Source organism: Lepidochelys olivacea (assembly GCF_965140295.1).
Source record: "Lepidochelys olivacea isolate rLepOli2 genome assembly, chromosome: 11".
NCBI classification, from domain to species: domain Eukaryota; kingdom Metazoa; phylum Chordata; order Testudines; family Cheloniidae; genus Lepidochelys; species Lepidochelys olivacea.
The window spans coordinates 20,131,609-20,148,243 of NC_140421.1; the positions used below are offsets into that span (position 1 = coordinate 20,131,609).

The following is a 16,635-nucleotide window of genomic DNA, read 5'->3' on the forward strand; positions in this document are numbered from 1 at the left end:
ACAGGTGGGATTCACTGATTCATAAATTCTAAAGCCAGAAGGGACCATTGTGATCATCAGTCTGATCTCCTGTAAACAAGGTCATAGAACTTTCCCAAAATAATTCTTAGAGCATGTCTTTTAGAAAAACAACCAATCTTGATTGAAAAATTGCTAGTGGTAGAGAATCCACCACAATCCTTGGTAAATTTGTTCCAATGGTTAATTACTCTTCTGTTTTAAAACAAATGTCACGCCTTAATTCCAGTCTGTATTTGTTTATCTTCAACTTCCAGCCACTGGATCATGTTATACCTTTCTCTGCTAGATTGAAGAGCCCATTATTAAATATTTGTTCCCCATGTAGATACTTATAGACCGTATTCAATTCGCCCTTTAGCGTTCTCTTTTTTATGCTAAATAGGACTGAGCTCTTTTGAGTCAATCACTAATCCTTTAATCGTTCTTGTGGCTCTTCTCTGAACCCTCTCCAATTTATCAACAACCTTCTTGAATTGTGAGAACTCGACACAGATTTCCAGCTGCAGTTGCTGCCTATCTCTGGAACTGGAGCAAACTCCTTGACTTGGTCCTTGGCTTAGTTTTTCCTTATTTCTTACTCAGGCAAATGCCCAATGACTTTGCTAAGAGTTTTCCTGTGCACCGACTGAATTAAAGCTACCAAAGAACCTAAGGCTATGGCCCATACAAGAGCAATACTTAAGTATAAAGATGGCACAGAGGATTCCATCTTAAGAAAAAAAAACAAACACATAAAGAAACAGGGATGCCTTTGTCTCTATGTAAACGAAAGACAAATAAGAATCAAAATAGTAGTGTAGCTATTTCATAAAACCATGGTATCTTTGAAATTACCAGATCACCATTTATTTAATCAGGAAAATAGCTGGGGTTTTAACTAACTGCAATACAAAGCCTGCATGAATGAGAGACTGAACAGGAGGAGCTGGGTGTGAGAATATCTTGGGAGGATATGAGGCTTGAAAAAAGCAATGATACAAGCAGACTGCCTGCAATGGTACTGACTGGATTGAGGTGAGGGGTTGGCTGGCAAGGGAGAGCAGGAAACATTCCTATAGATAAGAAAGGCGAGTGAAAGGGCTACAGTGCTGATCATAAGACTGTCAGTTACCCACACTTTGACAGGAATAGGAATTCAAAGAATGACACATTGGAAAATACCAATTTCTATAGGTAGTACAGAGCCACTTTCTTATTGTATCATTTGCTGGCAGTCAATGCTATAGTTTATAATATGTTCAGACATTCATTACAGCCCCTGTTTTTACATGCTCATAGATTTCTGAAAAATTCTCCTTTTCAAAGGAAATCTTCCATGCCTGGCCTCAGTCCATATGTGCCTTTAGTTTAATGTTCGAGCAAACTCCATTCACTCTTTTTGAGTCCTGGTTAAAAAGAAGGGAAAAAAACATTTTTCAGTCCCAGAAAAGCTTTAAAGACTTTTGTGCATGCATGTGAAAATGGGTGAACTTTGGAAGTGGGAACTTTCTAGTTAAAGCTACTGTAGTTTCCAGACTCACTTCCAATTAAAAATAACGGAGTTATATGTAACTGAAAAGCTGCTATTGTACTTTACAGCTAAGTTATAATACTGCTGATGGGATGGTGGGATGATCTATGTACATACTACCAATAAGTAGTAGCTATGGAGGTTTGGGTTTGTGCTGATATTTCACTGTGAAATTCCATATTTGTGCACACATTTATGGAAGTACACAGTGAAATCAATTGTGAAATGAGTGTTTTAGGGAATTAATTGTAGCCTGGCCTTATCTAGGGAAGCAATTTAAGCTTGTTCGATGACTGGCCCTAAGTTTACACTTTGTATTTCTCTTATTGTGGAAAATGAAAATTACTGGGGATGAGTTTTTCTCTTTTGACAGGCAATTTCACTTTCAGGTCCTTAGGAGTGCAACATTTGGGTTTCCATAAGAATGGCCAAACTAGGGCAGCCCAATGGTCTATCTAGCCCAGAATCATGTCTTCCAACAATAGCCAATGCCAGGTGCTTCAGAGGGATAGAACAGAACAGGCAAGCATGGAGTTTCAAACACTACATGGCAATATTTGTTTAATATCTGTCCCCCCAGATTTTTTTTTAATTGTTTGTGGAAATGTTAGTAATATCAGGATTTTATAAAAGCTTGTTTTTGTTTGTTTGACAAAAAAAATATATTTGTTTGTTTGACACTACATATATCACATACACAAACACACACACACACACACATTCAATTTGGCTGTGTCCCTTTAAATCTTAATCTATTAAAGTCTGCAGTTTGTTTCTTATAGACTCTAACTCCCACTCATTCTTGAGAGGCAGAGGGTTAAACAGAGCTGCAGTGAGACACACCAGATGGACAACAGGCTGCCACAGAGTCTGGGGCATGTGCACATCTATGAGGTGGACCCACGAGCACTCTGAAGGGCACTTTTGGAGCCTATAGTGGTAAGTCATGTTGAAGTAACTATTATCTTTTTTTTTTCTTTCTAACTATACTATGGGTATGTCTACACTATGAAATTAGGTCGAATTTATAGAAGTCGGTTTTTTAGAAATCGGTTTTATATATTCGAGTGTGTGTGTCCCCACAGAAAATGCTCTAAGTGCATTAAGTGCATTAACTCGGCGGAGCGCTTCCACAGTACCGAGGCAAGCGTCGACTTCCGGAGTGTTGCACTGTGGGTAGCTATCCCACAGTTCCCGCAGTCTCCGCTGCCCATTGGAATTCTGGGTTGAGATCCCAATGCCTGATGGGGCTAAAACATTGTCGCGGGTGGTTCTGGGTACATATTGTCAGGCCCCCGTTCCCTCCCTCCCCCTGTGAAAGCAAGGGCAGACAATCATTTCACGCCTTTTTTCTGTGCGGATGCCATACCAAGGCAAGCATGGAGGCCGCTGAGCTCATTTTGGCAATTAGGAGCACATTAACCACCACACGCATTATCCAGCAGTATATGCAGCACCAGAACATGGCAACGTGATACCGGGCGAGGAGGCGACGTCAGCGCGGTCCCGTGAGTGATCAGGACATGGACACAGATTTCTCTGAAAGCATGGGCCCTGACAATGCATGCATCATGGTGCTAATGGGGCAGGTTCATGCTGTGGAACGCCGATTCTGGGCTCGGGAAACAAGCACAGACTGGTGGGACCGCATAGTGTTGCAGGTCTGGGACAATTCCCAGTGGCTGCGAAACTTTCGCATGCGTAGGGGCACTTTCATGGAACTTTGTGACTTGCTTTCCCCTGCCCTGAAGCGCATGAATACCAAGATGAGAGCAGCCCTCACAGTTGAGAAGCGAGTGGCGATAGCCCTGTGGAAGCTTGCAACGCCAGACAGCTACCGGTCAGTTGGGAATCAATTTCGAGTGGGCAAATCTACTGTGGGGGCTGCTGTGATGCAAGTAGCTCACGCAATCAAAGATCTGCTGATATCAAGGGTAGTGACCCTGGGAAATGTGCAGGTCATAGTGGATGGCTTTGCTGCAATGGGATTCCCTAACTGTGGTGGGGCTATAGACGGAACCCATATCCCTATCTTGGCACCGGAGCACCAAGCCGCCGAGTACATAAACCGCAAGGGGTACTTTTCGATAGTGCTGCAAGCTCTGGTGGATCACAAAGGACGTTTCATCAACATCAACGTGGGATGGCCGGGAAAGGTGCATGATGCTCGCATCTTCAGGAACTCTGGTCTGTTTCAAAAGCTGCAGGAAGGGACTTTATTCCCAGACCAGAAAATAACTGTTGGGGATGTTGAAATGCCTATATGTATCCTTGGGGACCCAGCCTACCCCTTAATGCCATGGCTCATGAAGCCGTACACAGGCAGCCTGAACAGTAGTCAGGAGCTGTTCAACTACAGGCTGAGCAAGTGCAGAATGGTGGTAGAATGTGCATTTGGATGTTTAAAGGCGCGCTGGCGCAGTTTACTGACTCGCTTAGACCTCAGCGAAACCAATATTCCCACTGTTATTACTGCTTGCTGTGTGCTCCACAATATCTGTGAGAGTAAGGGGGAGACGTTTATGGCGGGGTGGGAGGTTGAGGCAAATCACCTAGCTGCTGGTTACGCGCAGCCAGACACCAGGGCGGTTAGAAGAGCACAGGAGGGCGCGGTACGCATCAGAGAAGCTTTGAAAACCAGTTTCATGACTGGCCAGGCTACGGTGTGAAAGTTCTGTTTGTTTCTCCTTGATGAAACCCCCCCCGCCCCTTGGTTCACTCTACTTCCCTGTAAGCTAACCACCCTCCCCTCCTCCCTTTAATCACCGCTTGCAGAGGCAATAAAGTCATTGCTGCTTCGCAGTCATGCATTCGTTATTCATTCATCACACAAATAGGGAGATGACTACCAAGGTATCCCAGGAGGGGTGGTGGAGGAGGGAAGGAAAATACCACACAGCACTTTAAGCACAGCACTTTAAAAGTTTACAACTTTAAAATTTATTGAATGACAGCCTTCTTTTTTTTGGGCAATCCTCTGTGGTGGAGTGGCTGGTTGGCCGGAGGCCCCCCCACCGCGTTCTTGGGCGTCTGGGTGTGGAGGCTATGGAACTTGGGGAGGAGGGCGGTTGGTTACAGAGGGGCAGCAGTGGCAGTCTGTGCTCCAGCTTCCTTTGCTGCACCTCAACCATACACTGGAGCATACCGGTTTGGTCCTGCAGCAGCCTCAGCATTGAATCCTGCCTCCTCTCATCACGCTGCCGCCACATTTGAGCTTCAGCCCTGTCTTCAGCCCGCCACTTACTCTCTTCAGCTCGCCACTTACTCTCTTCAGCCCTCCACCTCTCCTCCCGGTCATTTTGTGCTTTCCTGCACTCTGACATTATTTGCCTCCACGCATTCGTCTGTGCTCTGTCAGTGTGGGAGGACAGCATGAGCTCGGAGAACATTTCATCGCGAGTGCGTTTTTTTTTCTTTCTAAGCTTCACTAGCCTCTGGGAAGGAGAAGATCCTGTGATCATTGAAACACATGCAGCTGGTGGAGAAAAAAAAAGGGACAACGGTATTTAAAAAGACACATTTTATAAAACAGTCGCTACACTCGATCAGGGTAAACCTTGCTGTTAACATTACATACATAGCACATGTGCTTTCGTTACAAGGTCGCATTTTGCCTCCTCCCACCGCGTGACTACCCCCTCAACCTTCCCCCCTCCCTGTGGCTAACAGCGGGGAACATTTCTATTTAGCCACAGGCAAACAGCCCTGCAGGAATGGGCTCCTCTGAGTGTCCCCTGAAGAAAAGCACCCTATTTCAACCAGGTGACCATGAATTATATCTCACTCTCCTGAGGATAACACAGAGAGATAAAGAACGGATTTTGGTTGAATGCCAGCAAACATACACTGCAATGCTTTGTTCTACAGTGATTCCCGAGTACGTGTTACTGGCCTGGAGTGGTAAAGTGTCCTACCATGAAGGACGAAATAAGGCTGCCCTCCCCAGAAACCTTTTGCAAAGGCTTTAGGACTACATCTAGGAGAACCGCAAATGCCAGGGCAAAGTAATCCTTTCACATGCTTGCTTTTAAACCATGTATAGCATTTTAAAAGGTACACTCACCAGAGGTCCCTTCTCCGCCTGCTGGGTCCAGGAGGCAGCCTTGGGTGGGTTCGGGGGGTACTGGCTCCAGGTCTAGGGTGAGAAACAGTTCCTGGCTGTCGGGAAAACCGGTTTCTCCGCTTGCTTGCTGTGAGCTATCTACAACCTCCTCCTCATCATCATCTTCTTCGTCCCCAAAACCTACTTCCGTATTGCCTCCATCTCCATTGAAGGAGTCAAACAACATGGCTGGGGTAGTGGTGGCTGAACCCCCTAAAATGGCATGCAGCTCGTCATAGAAGCAGCATTTTTGGGGCTCTGACCCGCAGCGGCCATTTGCCTCTCTGGTTTTCTGGTAGGCTTGCCTCAGCTCCTTCAGTTTCACGCGGCACTGCTTCGGGTCCCTGTTATGGCCTCTGTCCTTCATGCCCTGGGAGATTTTGACAAAGGTTTTGGCATTTCGAAAACTGGAACGGAGTTCTGATAGCACGGATTCCTCTCCCCAAACAGCGATCAGATCCCCGTACCTCCCGTTCGGTCCATGCTGGAGCTCTTTTGCAATTCTGGGACTCCATCATGGTCACCTGTGCTGATGAGCTCTGCATGGTCACCTGCAGCTTGCCACGCTGGCCAAACAGGAAATGAGATTCAAAAGTTCACGGTTCTTTTCCTGTCTACCTGACCAGTGCATCTGAGTTGAGAGTGCTGTCCAGAGCGGTCAGAATGGAGCACTCTGGGATAGCTCCCTGAGGCCAATACCATCGAATTGTGTCCACAGTACCCCAAATTCGAGCCGGCAATGTCGATTTAAGCGCTAATCCACTTGTCAGGGGTGGAGTAAGGAAATCGATTTTAAGAGCCCTTTAAGTCGAAATAAAGGACTTCATTGTGTGGACGGGTGCAGGTTTAAATCGATTTAACGCTGCTAAATTCGACCTAAAGTCCTAGTGTAGACCAGGGCTATGTGCATTCAGCTACTCAGAAACAGTGTGTCAGTTTAATTATCCTCTGTTGCCCGTTGCTCATGATGATGACGTACAAAGGCTGTAGGTACTGTTCCCATGCAAGTCACTGCTGTAACTTGGAGTGGAATGAATATCTGTGGTACTAAATTTTACTAGTATTTCACTTATTTCCCTCTGAACATTGTGAGACGTACTGGTAGAAGTGGAGAATAAGGAGGATACGCTACAGAATTATATTAATTTTAACAAATGACTTGGGATTGATATAGGCTGGGTTAATTAGTTCAGAGAAGGTAACAGTTCTCTCAACTTTTCTTCATTGCAAGAACTGATCTTGAATTAAGGCCTTTATTAAGATTCTGGAGGTTTCGGGGGGGGGGGTTGTTTTTTTTTCCTGATGCTTTGCCGAATCTGGAAGCAGAAGTACTGAAATATCATCAGAGACTGCACGCATATTTCCATCCATGCCCAGAAGCAGAGGGGCAGGCCTCATGGAAATCTCATGAGAGAGGCTATTCTTGTGGTCTGCCTTCCCCAGTTTTCAGATACATTTCCAAATGCCTGGCCCGATTCTCCTCTAACATGGGTTTAAAAGTATTCTAACTCCAATGAAATCAGTAATGTCAGAGGGAGAAAAATAAGGCTCTTGGATGCTTAGATAAACTGAACCTGATCTCCCAGCCTCCTGTGATTCACTATCTTCAGTACAGCTCCCATGGAGTGATTAAAGGATGGAAAACATGCTTGAGACTAATAAACTCAGGGAGCTCTATCTATTTAATTCATCAAAGAGAAGGTTATGGACTGATTTTATCAGTCTGTAAGTACCTACATGGGGAACAGAAATGTGATAATAGAAGGTTCTTTGATCTAGTTGACAAAGGTATAACAATATCCAATGGCTGAAAGTTGAAGCTAGACAAAGTAGGCTAGAAATAAGGTGCAATTTTTTAACAGTGAGGGTAATTAACCATTGGAATAATTTACCAAGAGCTTAGATTGTTTCTCCATCACTGAATATTTTAAAATCAAGACTGGATGGCTTTTTAAAAGAGATTGTCTTGTTCCACCAGGAATTAATTCAGGAAGGCCTATGGCCTGTGTTCTACAGGAGGTCAGACTAGATTATCACAATAGCTTTATAATCTATCTATTCTATAAACTGTGAATTTTCTTATCCTCCCCACCCACATGGGAGAGGGGACAGGAGAGCTTGGCAGCCCTATTGAGGGCACTCGGACAGGGATCATCCAGCAGCATGTATATGTGTGCGTGTGCATGCAAATGTGTGGAGGTCTCCAAGAAGTTTGGCCTTCTACAGCCAGACATTTTCTGTGCCTCTTCCTCCTCCTCCTCTCTTGGTATATTGCTTTCTGCAGAGGAAATGAGGCAAAATCAGCTTTGTAGGCAGCTTCTGAAGATAGCAGGGTAGACTCAAACACTTAAAAATCCAGATGTCATATGGTGAATACAATTTGGGGGAGGGACTAAAGCTCAGCCGGTTCCTGACCAATGCTGACCCTGAGGACAGATCAGAAAAGAGCTCCTTGTGTTCACATACTCAGTAGCAGCCTTATTGATTTATAGGGTTTTTAATCCTCCTAGCATAAGAGAATCTCACAGATATGAATGAATTTGCTTCACAACTCTACTGTGGGCCAGCAAAGTAGTATTAGCTCCATTTCACAGATGGGGAACACTAAGGGAGGGGTAGACTATGAGACTTGCCCAAGGTCACAGAGGAACACTGTGCTAGAACCAGGAGTGGACCCCAGATCTGCTTCGTCCTAGCGCAGAGCTCGATCACATGAATTCAGTACCTTCCTCAGCGTATTCTAAACGAAATGGGTGCAGTTGTCCTCTTACACCAGTCTAAATCAAAGTAACACCTACAGTCTAAAACCAGAATGAGAGGAAACTGGGCCCAATAGTAACTTGTTCTCTTTACACATTGTGCTATCACTGTAGAGAGCAATAATATCTAAGCCCAATAGCTTCTCATCCTGTTTATTCCTGTAAACTTAAAAATATTTAAACAAGTTTTGTCAAGAGCAAACTCCATTCCAGGCTGAAAGAACTTGTTTGCTAAGATTCAGCCCTGAATGAATTGTTATGAGTAATGGACATGCCCCTAGTATGTGCTTTTATAATGACACTTATGATATGATCAGATTAAGTGCACATACGAATGATAGTGCTATAATAAGAAAGAAGCCAACACATAACTATAGAAGGAGTTCTCAAATATTAGGGAAGGTACTAATGGCACAAAATATTACATTTCCAATAAAGAGATTTAGAGTGAATGCAAAATGTAGAGGAGAAATGACTGGAATCAAACTGACAGCAGATGTCACTGCAACATTCTTCGAATAGCTAGTGAATATGGCCTAGAAAGAAGGTGTTCAAATTCTTGTATATCCTTTTTAAAATATGGCTTCTACTAATCATGTAATCTAATTAGTCAGTAATTATACGAGGCAAGGAAAATTAATAATGCTGGCTTTACTAGTTGCGAATGTATGTTATATAGACATTGGAAAGTCAGTGATTTTCTGAACCTTAAAGATTTGTTGCAGGCAATGTCTGATGTGACAACCTATGCAAGAAAAAGATTTTGACGTACAAAGCTCATGGGTCTGCCCCGCTTTCCACCTGGAGTAGTCATGTATGCCGTGTCAAAGTGGGTGCAAACTGATGCCATTCTAATCCAGTATACCTTCACACTCACGTTGCTACGGTGCAACTGACTACCCACGATGCAAGGTGGGAGAGATAGAAGCCTGAGGAGTCAAGGGAAGAAGGTATTTACTAACTGTAAAAGAATAGAACAGATGTTATATACAGAGCTTGAGCAAAATAATATACTTTTACTGAATCCGATAATGGCTTGAAGAATCTAGCCTAGAGCTGTTAGTGATAGTGATATGGGCACAGCAATAGGACTGTTAACACATTTACACAAAGGCATTTAGAATACACATCAAGTGAAATGTTTTAGCATAAATCTATACTATATACTGGATTGAGAGAAAGTGAGTACATGGTGATATGGTAGTATAAATTCATTAGTTGCATCAATTTGGGAGGGCTGCACAAATTATTTGCAGATGATGAAGCCACGTGTGAGTCACACGTGCGGATAGAAATTTTAAACTATTGGGCACTTTCATTTATTTTGATAAGATGTACATTTCACTGCTAAACTATTAGAGCAGTTCACAAATATTATATTAGTGTTCTTTTGTATACATGTGTACATATGCCTGCAACAGTTGCTTTAGTACCATTAGTTCAGCTATGCAGGCACCAAAAGAAGAGAATTATACAGATACTTTGTAGAAATCTCCTAAAATTATCTAAACTATCTTTTTCTATGCAGAATTTCTGTTGCTGTTTTAAGGGTTGGTACCTGGGCTAGAAACTAAAGTCTTGTATCATTAGAAAAGAGGGAAACTCTCAGCGCCTCTTCGCTGGTAGAAAGGAGCCATTTCTAGTCCTTATGCTCCATGAGACATTGTGGGCTAGATCTTCAGCTGTTCCCTTTGCACTCCCCCAATCCCAGGGCTAGTTTTCCAGCATAGGTTAGAGCGGTCTGTAGGCTTAAAGTTGCTTCTGAAGTTGTATTGTGTGCTGTAAGGTGGAGATCTGGGCCATCTTGCCTGATTCACCACTGCCATAAATTCTGTAGAAAAGTAGCATTTAAACCAGTTGGGTCCATAGCGATCAAATTCTGCAGGACTTTTCCATAAAGGTTTCACTCAATTCAGTGTATTTATACTCCTTTAGTTGCCAGTTGCAAACATTTCTGAAACGTGAATATCAGGCTGGTAGCCAAGATTAGTTTAATCAAGACAGAATTTTTGTCTTCATCTGCTTTAGGTGGAAGTGGGTAGTAGTTTATAGAAGTTAGGTCAATCAGATGGGGAATAGAGCACTTGATGTGCTTTGCCAGTCACAAATCACAAATGTTGAATGCTGTTTACAGAACAGTTCACAAACAATCCTTAGCTCAAATGGGCTCATAAAACCAGTTGTACAATGATTTTTAATAAGGAACAGATTTATGAAAATTGTGATCCATTCATGGGTAACACACATAAAGGGACGGAGTGATACATTTATTGAATAGAGTACTTGTGGCACCTTAGAGACTAACCAATTTATTTGAGCATGAGCTTTCGTGAGCTACAGCTCACTTCATCGGATGCATACTGTGGAAACTGCAGAAGACATTATATACACAGAGACCATGAAACAATACCTCCTCCCATCCCACTCTCCTGCTGGTAATAGCTTATCTAAAGTGATCATCAAGTTGGGCCATTTCCAGCACAAATCCAGGTTTTCTCACCCTCTGCCCCCCCCCACACACAAACTCACTCTCCTGCTGGTAATAGCCCATCCAAAGTGACCACTCCGTTTACAATGTGTATGATAATCAAGGTGGGCCATTTCCAGCACAAATCCAGGTTTTCTCACCCCCCCACCCCCCTCCAAAAACCACACACACAAACTCACTCTCCTGCTGGTAATAGCTTATCCAAAGTGACCACTCTCCCTACAATGTGCATGATAATCAAGGTGGGCCATTTCCAGCACAAATCCAGGTTTTCTCACCCGCCTCCCCCCCACCCAAACTCACTCGCCTGCTGGCAATAGCTCATCCAAACTGACCACTCTCCTTACAATGTGCATGATAATCAAGGTGGGCCATTTCCAGCATAAATCCAAGTTTAACCAGACCGTCGGGGACGGGGGGGGGGTAGAAAAAAACAAGGGGAAATAGGCTACCTTGCATAATGACTTAGCCACTCCCAGTCTCTATTTAAGCCTAAATTAATAGTATCCAATTTGCAAATGAATTCCAATTCAGCAGTTTCTCGCTGGAGTCTGGATTTGAAGTTTTTTTGTTGTAAGATAGAGACCTTTATGTCTGTGATTGTGTGACTAGGGAGATTGAAGTGTTCTCCGACTGGTTTATGAATGTTATAATTCTTGACATCTGATTTGTGTCCATTTATTCTTTTACGTGGAGACTGTCCAGTTTGACCAATGTACATGGCAGAGGGGCATTGCTGGCACATGATGGCATATATCACATTGGTGGATGTGCAGGTGAACGAGCCTCTGATAGTGTGGCTGATGTTATTAGGCCCTTTGATGGTGTCCCTTGAATAGATATGTGGGCACAGTTGGCAACAGGCTTTGTTGCAAGGATAGGTTCCTGGGTTAGTGGTTCTGTTGTGTGGTATGTGGTTGTTGGTGAGTATTTGCTTCAGGTTGGGGGGCTGTCTGCAGGCAAGGACTGGCCTGTCTCCCAAGATTTGTGAGAGTGCTGGGTCATCCTTCAGGATAGGTTGTAGATCCTTAATAATGCGTTGGAGGGGTTTTAGTTGGGGGCTGAAGGTGACGGCTAGTGGCGTTCTGTTATTTTCTTTGTTAGGCCTGTCCTGTAGTAGGTGACTTTTGGGAACTCTTCTGGCTCTATCAATCTGTTTCTTCACTTCCGCAGGTGGGTACTGTAGTTGTAAGAATGCTTGATAGAGATCTTGTAGGTGTTTGTCTCTTGTTAGGATATAGATATTCAGGCCTGTCTGCAAAGGCCTGTACTCTAAGAATTTAGGTGTATTCTTATCACTTGGCTAGTGATAGAGGTGTAAAAGAGAGAATCAAAATCACTGTCTGCTGGTGTAAGGGCCTTCTCTTACTGTGACAGTCTGAGGCCCTGTTCTTAGGCTAAGGCCTTTGGCTAAGCAGCAGAGGCAGCCATAAGCTGGGAAGCGAACGGTCACATCCTCACATTCCAAACTAGTCACATTGAAATTAGGCTATTGGGCTGTGTCATAAATATAAAGGGAAGGGTAAACCCCTTTGAAATCCCTCCTGGCCAGGGGAAAGCTCCTCTCACCTGTAAAGGGTTAAGAAGCTAAAGGTAACCTCGCTGGCACCTGACCAAAATGACCAATGAGGAGACAAGATACTTTCAAAAGCTGGGAGGAGGGAGAGAAACAAAGGGTTTGTGTGTCTGTCTGTAGTCTTGGCCGGGGACAGAACAGGAATGGAGTCTTAGAACTTTTAGTAAGTAATCTAGCTAGGTATGTGTTAGATTATGATTTCTTTAAATGGCTGAGAAAAGAATTGTGCTGAATAGAATAACTATTTCTGTCTGTGTATCTTTTTTGTAACTTAAGGTTTTGCCTAGAGGGGTTCTCTATGTTTTTGAATCTAATTACCCTGTAAGATATATACCATCCTGATTTTACAGGGGGGATTTCTTTATTTCTATTTACTTCTATTTTTTATTAAAAGTCTTCTTGTAAAACACTGAATGCTTTTTCATTGTTCTCAGATCCAAGGGTTTGGGTTTGTGGTCACCTATGCAAATTGGTGAGGCTTTTTATCCAACATTTCCCAGGAAAGGGGGGGTGCAAGTGTTGGGAGGATTGTTCATTGTTCTTAAGATCCAAGGGTCTGGGTCTGTAGTCACCTAGGCAAATTGGTGAGGCTTTTTACCAAACCTTGTCCAGGAAGTGGGGTGCAAGGTTTTGGGAAGTATTTTGGGGGGAAGGACGCGTCCAAACAGCTCTTCCCCAGTAACCAGTATTAGTTTGGTGGTGGTAGCGGCCATTCCAAGGGGTAATATTTTGTACCTTGGGGAAGTTTTGACCTAAGCTGGTAAAGATAAGCTTAGGAGGTTTTTCATGCAGGTCCCCACATCTGTACCCTAGAGTTCAGAGTGGGGGAGGAACCTTGACATGGTGGCACAGTGGTGGGATTAACCTGAAATCATTTTGAGATCCAGTTGAGATTTTTTGAACTAGAAATACAGATTTTAAAAAGGAATTTTTAGGAAGTCCAGAAGGCAGCTTTGAAACTGAAAGCAGCTTGGTTTCTCTCTGCTTTGTGGCCAAGCAGAGACAAAAGGGGATTATCTTGTGAATTGCAGGTTTTCTTTGCCTGGAGGCAGGGTACTTAACTCCTGCAGGGAAATTCACAGTCTTCCAACCCAGAGGTTTTTTTTTTTCTTTTCTTCCTAAAAGTAAATAGGGGGTGTGTGCTCTACCCATTTGCCTGGAGACAAAAGTGGCAGGGTTTTTTTTAGGATTTTGATTTTTTTTTTGTTTTACAAGGAGCACAGGTTTGAAAAGAAATTTTTTTTCTTCTTTGGGCTGGGTAAGCAGGTTTCCAAGTAGTGGAGGTTTTTTGCTTTAATTTGGGCCCAGAGCAGAGACAAGGGAATTGTCTTTTTCTGTAGGCTGACAATCACTATCAGAGAATAGGTATTCTATTCCAGCACAGCAAAATTTTACAGCCAAGTTTTGTTTGTTTATTTCTAAACCTCGGGTGTAAAGTTAGTTAAAAACAGAGAGGTTAGAATGGCCAAATCCTCAGCTCGACTACAGCTGGAATTAGCCAAATTTCAGGCTGAGGAAAAACAAAGGGAACATGAAAGACAGATAGAACTCATGCGGCTGGAGGAGGAGGAGAAGGAAAAAGAGAGGAAGCATGTGGAGGAGATGGAGAGGATAAAGGCCCAGCAGAATATACCAACAAACCCTAGCAATCCTTCTCCAGGTACCACTTCCCATCCCAGAAAGTTCCCCACCTACAAGGCAGGTGATGATACTGAGGCCTTCTTAGAAAACTTCGAAAGGGCCTGCCTTGGGTACAACATCTCTACTGACCAATACATGGTAGAGCTGAGGCCGCAGCTCAGTGGACCCTTAGCTGAGGTGGCAGCTGAAATGCCTAAAGAACACATGAACAAGTATGAACTGTTTAAATCCAAGGCGAGAGTCAGAATGGGGATAACACCCGAGCAGTCTCGTCGGAGGTTCAGAGCCCTAAGGTGGAAACCAGACATGTCATTTACCCGACATGCCTACCACATTGTAAAACATTGGGATGCCTGGATATCAGGAGCAAGTGTTGAATCTCCAGTAAATTTGCCCTTCCTAATGCAAATGGAACAATTCTTAGAGGGTGTTCCTGAGGAAATAGAAAGATACATCCTAGATGGGAAACCCAAAACTGTAATCGAGGCAGGAGAGATTGGAGCCAGATGGGTGGAGGTGGCAGAGAAGAAGAAAACTGGTCGCAGTTGGAGCGGAGACCAGAAGGGACCACCCCAGACCACACCCTATTACCGGGGGCCGCCCAAAGCCCCACCTACCTCCCAAAGAACCCTCCAGACCCCTTATCGTCCCACCACCCCGTTCTCCAGCAACCCTCCTCGTCCCAGTGACCCGTCAGCTGGACGATGTTTTAAGTGTAACGAGCTGGGGCATGTAAAGGCCAACTGCCCCAAGAACCCCAACAGATTACAGTTCATTGCACCGGAATCACACCAGAGGTCCACAGGCCCAGATACCTCCCAGATACCCTTGGAGCGGAGGGAAACTGTGAGTGTGGGTGGGAAGAAGGTCACCGCGTGGAGGGACACCGGAGCACAAGTGTCAGCTATCCATGCTTCCTTAGTGGACCCCAATTTAATCAACCCAGAGATCCAAGTGACGATTCAACCCTTCAAGTCCAACTCTTTCAATTTGCCTACAGCCAAGTTGCCTGTCCAGTACAAGGGCTGGTCAGGAATGTGGACTTTTGCAGTCTATGATGATTATCCCATCCCCATGCTGTTGGGGGAAGACTTGGCCAATCATGTGAAGCAGGCCAAGAGGGTGGGAATGGTCACCCGCAACCAGGCTAAGCAAGCCGTGAGGCCTAGCTCTGTTCCGGAAACTTCTATCAGGACCCAGTCAGAGGTGATGGACCCGGACCCCAGGCCAATGTCTGCAACAGCAGTAGTGGATCCAGTCCCAGAGACCCAGACGGAACCAGTCCCAGAACCGGAACCAGCCAAACAACCAACACCAGACCTCGTGTCAGCACTGAATCCAGTACTTGCAACCTCAACACCAGAGGGCCCCACCGAACCTGAACTGGCAGCAGCCGATAACCCTACACAAGAGGCTCAGCCGGAGCCTGAATCCCAACATAGTGCACCAGCGGAGAGCGGTTCACAGTCAACAGAAACAGCTCCATCCCCTATATCGCTTCCAGAGGGACCAAGCCTAGGTCCACAATCCCATGAGGAACTGATGTCTCCAGCATCAAGGGAACAGTTCCAGACCGAACAGGAAGCAGATGAAAGCCTCCAGAGAGCTTGGACGGCGGCACGGAGCAACCCACCGCCTCTCAGCTCTTCTAATCGATCCAGGTTTGTTGTAGAAAGAGGACTTTTATACAAGGAAACTCTTTCTGGTGGACACCAGGAAGACTGGCATCCTCAGAGACAGTTGGTAGTTCCAACTAAATACCGGGCCAAGCTCTTGAGCTTAGCCCATGATCACCCTAGTGGCCATGCTGGGGTGAACAGGACCAAAGACCGTTTGGGGGGATCATTCCACTGGGAGGGAATGGGCAAGGATGTTTCTACCTATGTCCAGTCTTGTGAGGTGTGCCAAAGAGTGGGAAAACCCCAAGACCAGGTCAAAGCCCCTCTCCAGCCACTCCCCATCATTGAAGTTCCATTTCAGCGAGTAGCTGTGGATATTCTGGGTCCCTTTCCGAAAAAGACACCCAGAGGAAAGCAGTACATACTGACTTTCATGGATTTTGCCACCCGATGGCCGGAAGCAGTAGCTCTAAGCAACACCAGGGCTAAAAGTGTGTGCCAGGCACTAGCAGACATTTTTGCCAGGGTAGGTTGGCCCTCCGACATCCTCACAGATGCAGGGACTAATTTCCTGGCAGGAACTATGAAAAACCTTTGGGAAGCTCATGGGGTAAATCACTTGGTTGCCACTCCTTACCATCATCAAACAAATGGCATGGTGGAGAAGTTTAATGGAACTTTGGGGGCCATGATACGTAAATTCGTAAATGAGCACTCCAATGATTGGGACCTAGTATTGCAGCAGTTGCTCTTTGCCTACAGAGCTGTACCACATCCCAGTTTAGGGTTTTCCCCATTTGAACTTGTATATGGCCGTGAGGTTAAGGGGCCATTGCAGTTGGTGAAGCAGCAATGGGAGGGATTTACACCTTCTCCAGGAACTAACATTCTGGACTTTGTAACCAACCTACAAAACACC

At 44.7% G+C, this 16,635-nt stretch overlaps 1 protein-coding gene across 1 annotated transcript in view; it reads left to right on the top strand.

Annotated features, from left to right (window-relative positions):
* The first annotated feature begins 2,448 nt into the window (after positions 1-2,448).
* The window catches only part of HNMT (histamine N-methyltransferase), a 66,024-nt gene continuing 51,837 nt past the window's right edge, over positions 2,449-16,635 (top strand). The window contains exon 1 of the mRNA XM_084643228.1: positions 2,449-2,470. The gene's annotated coding sequence lies outside the window, so the exon portion shown is untranslated. The remainder of the gene's footprint in view (positions 2,471-16,635) is intronic.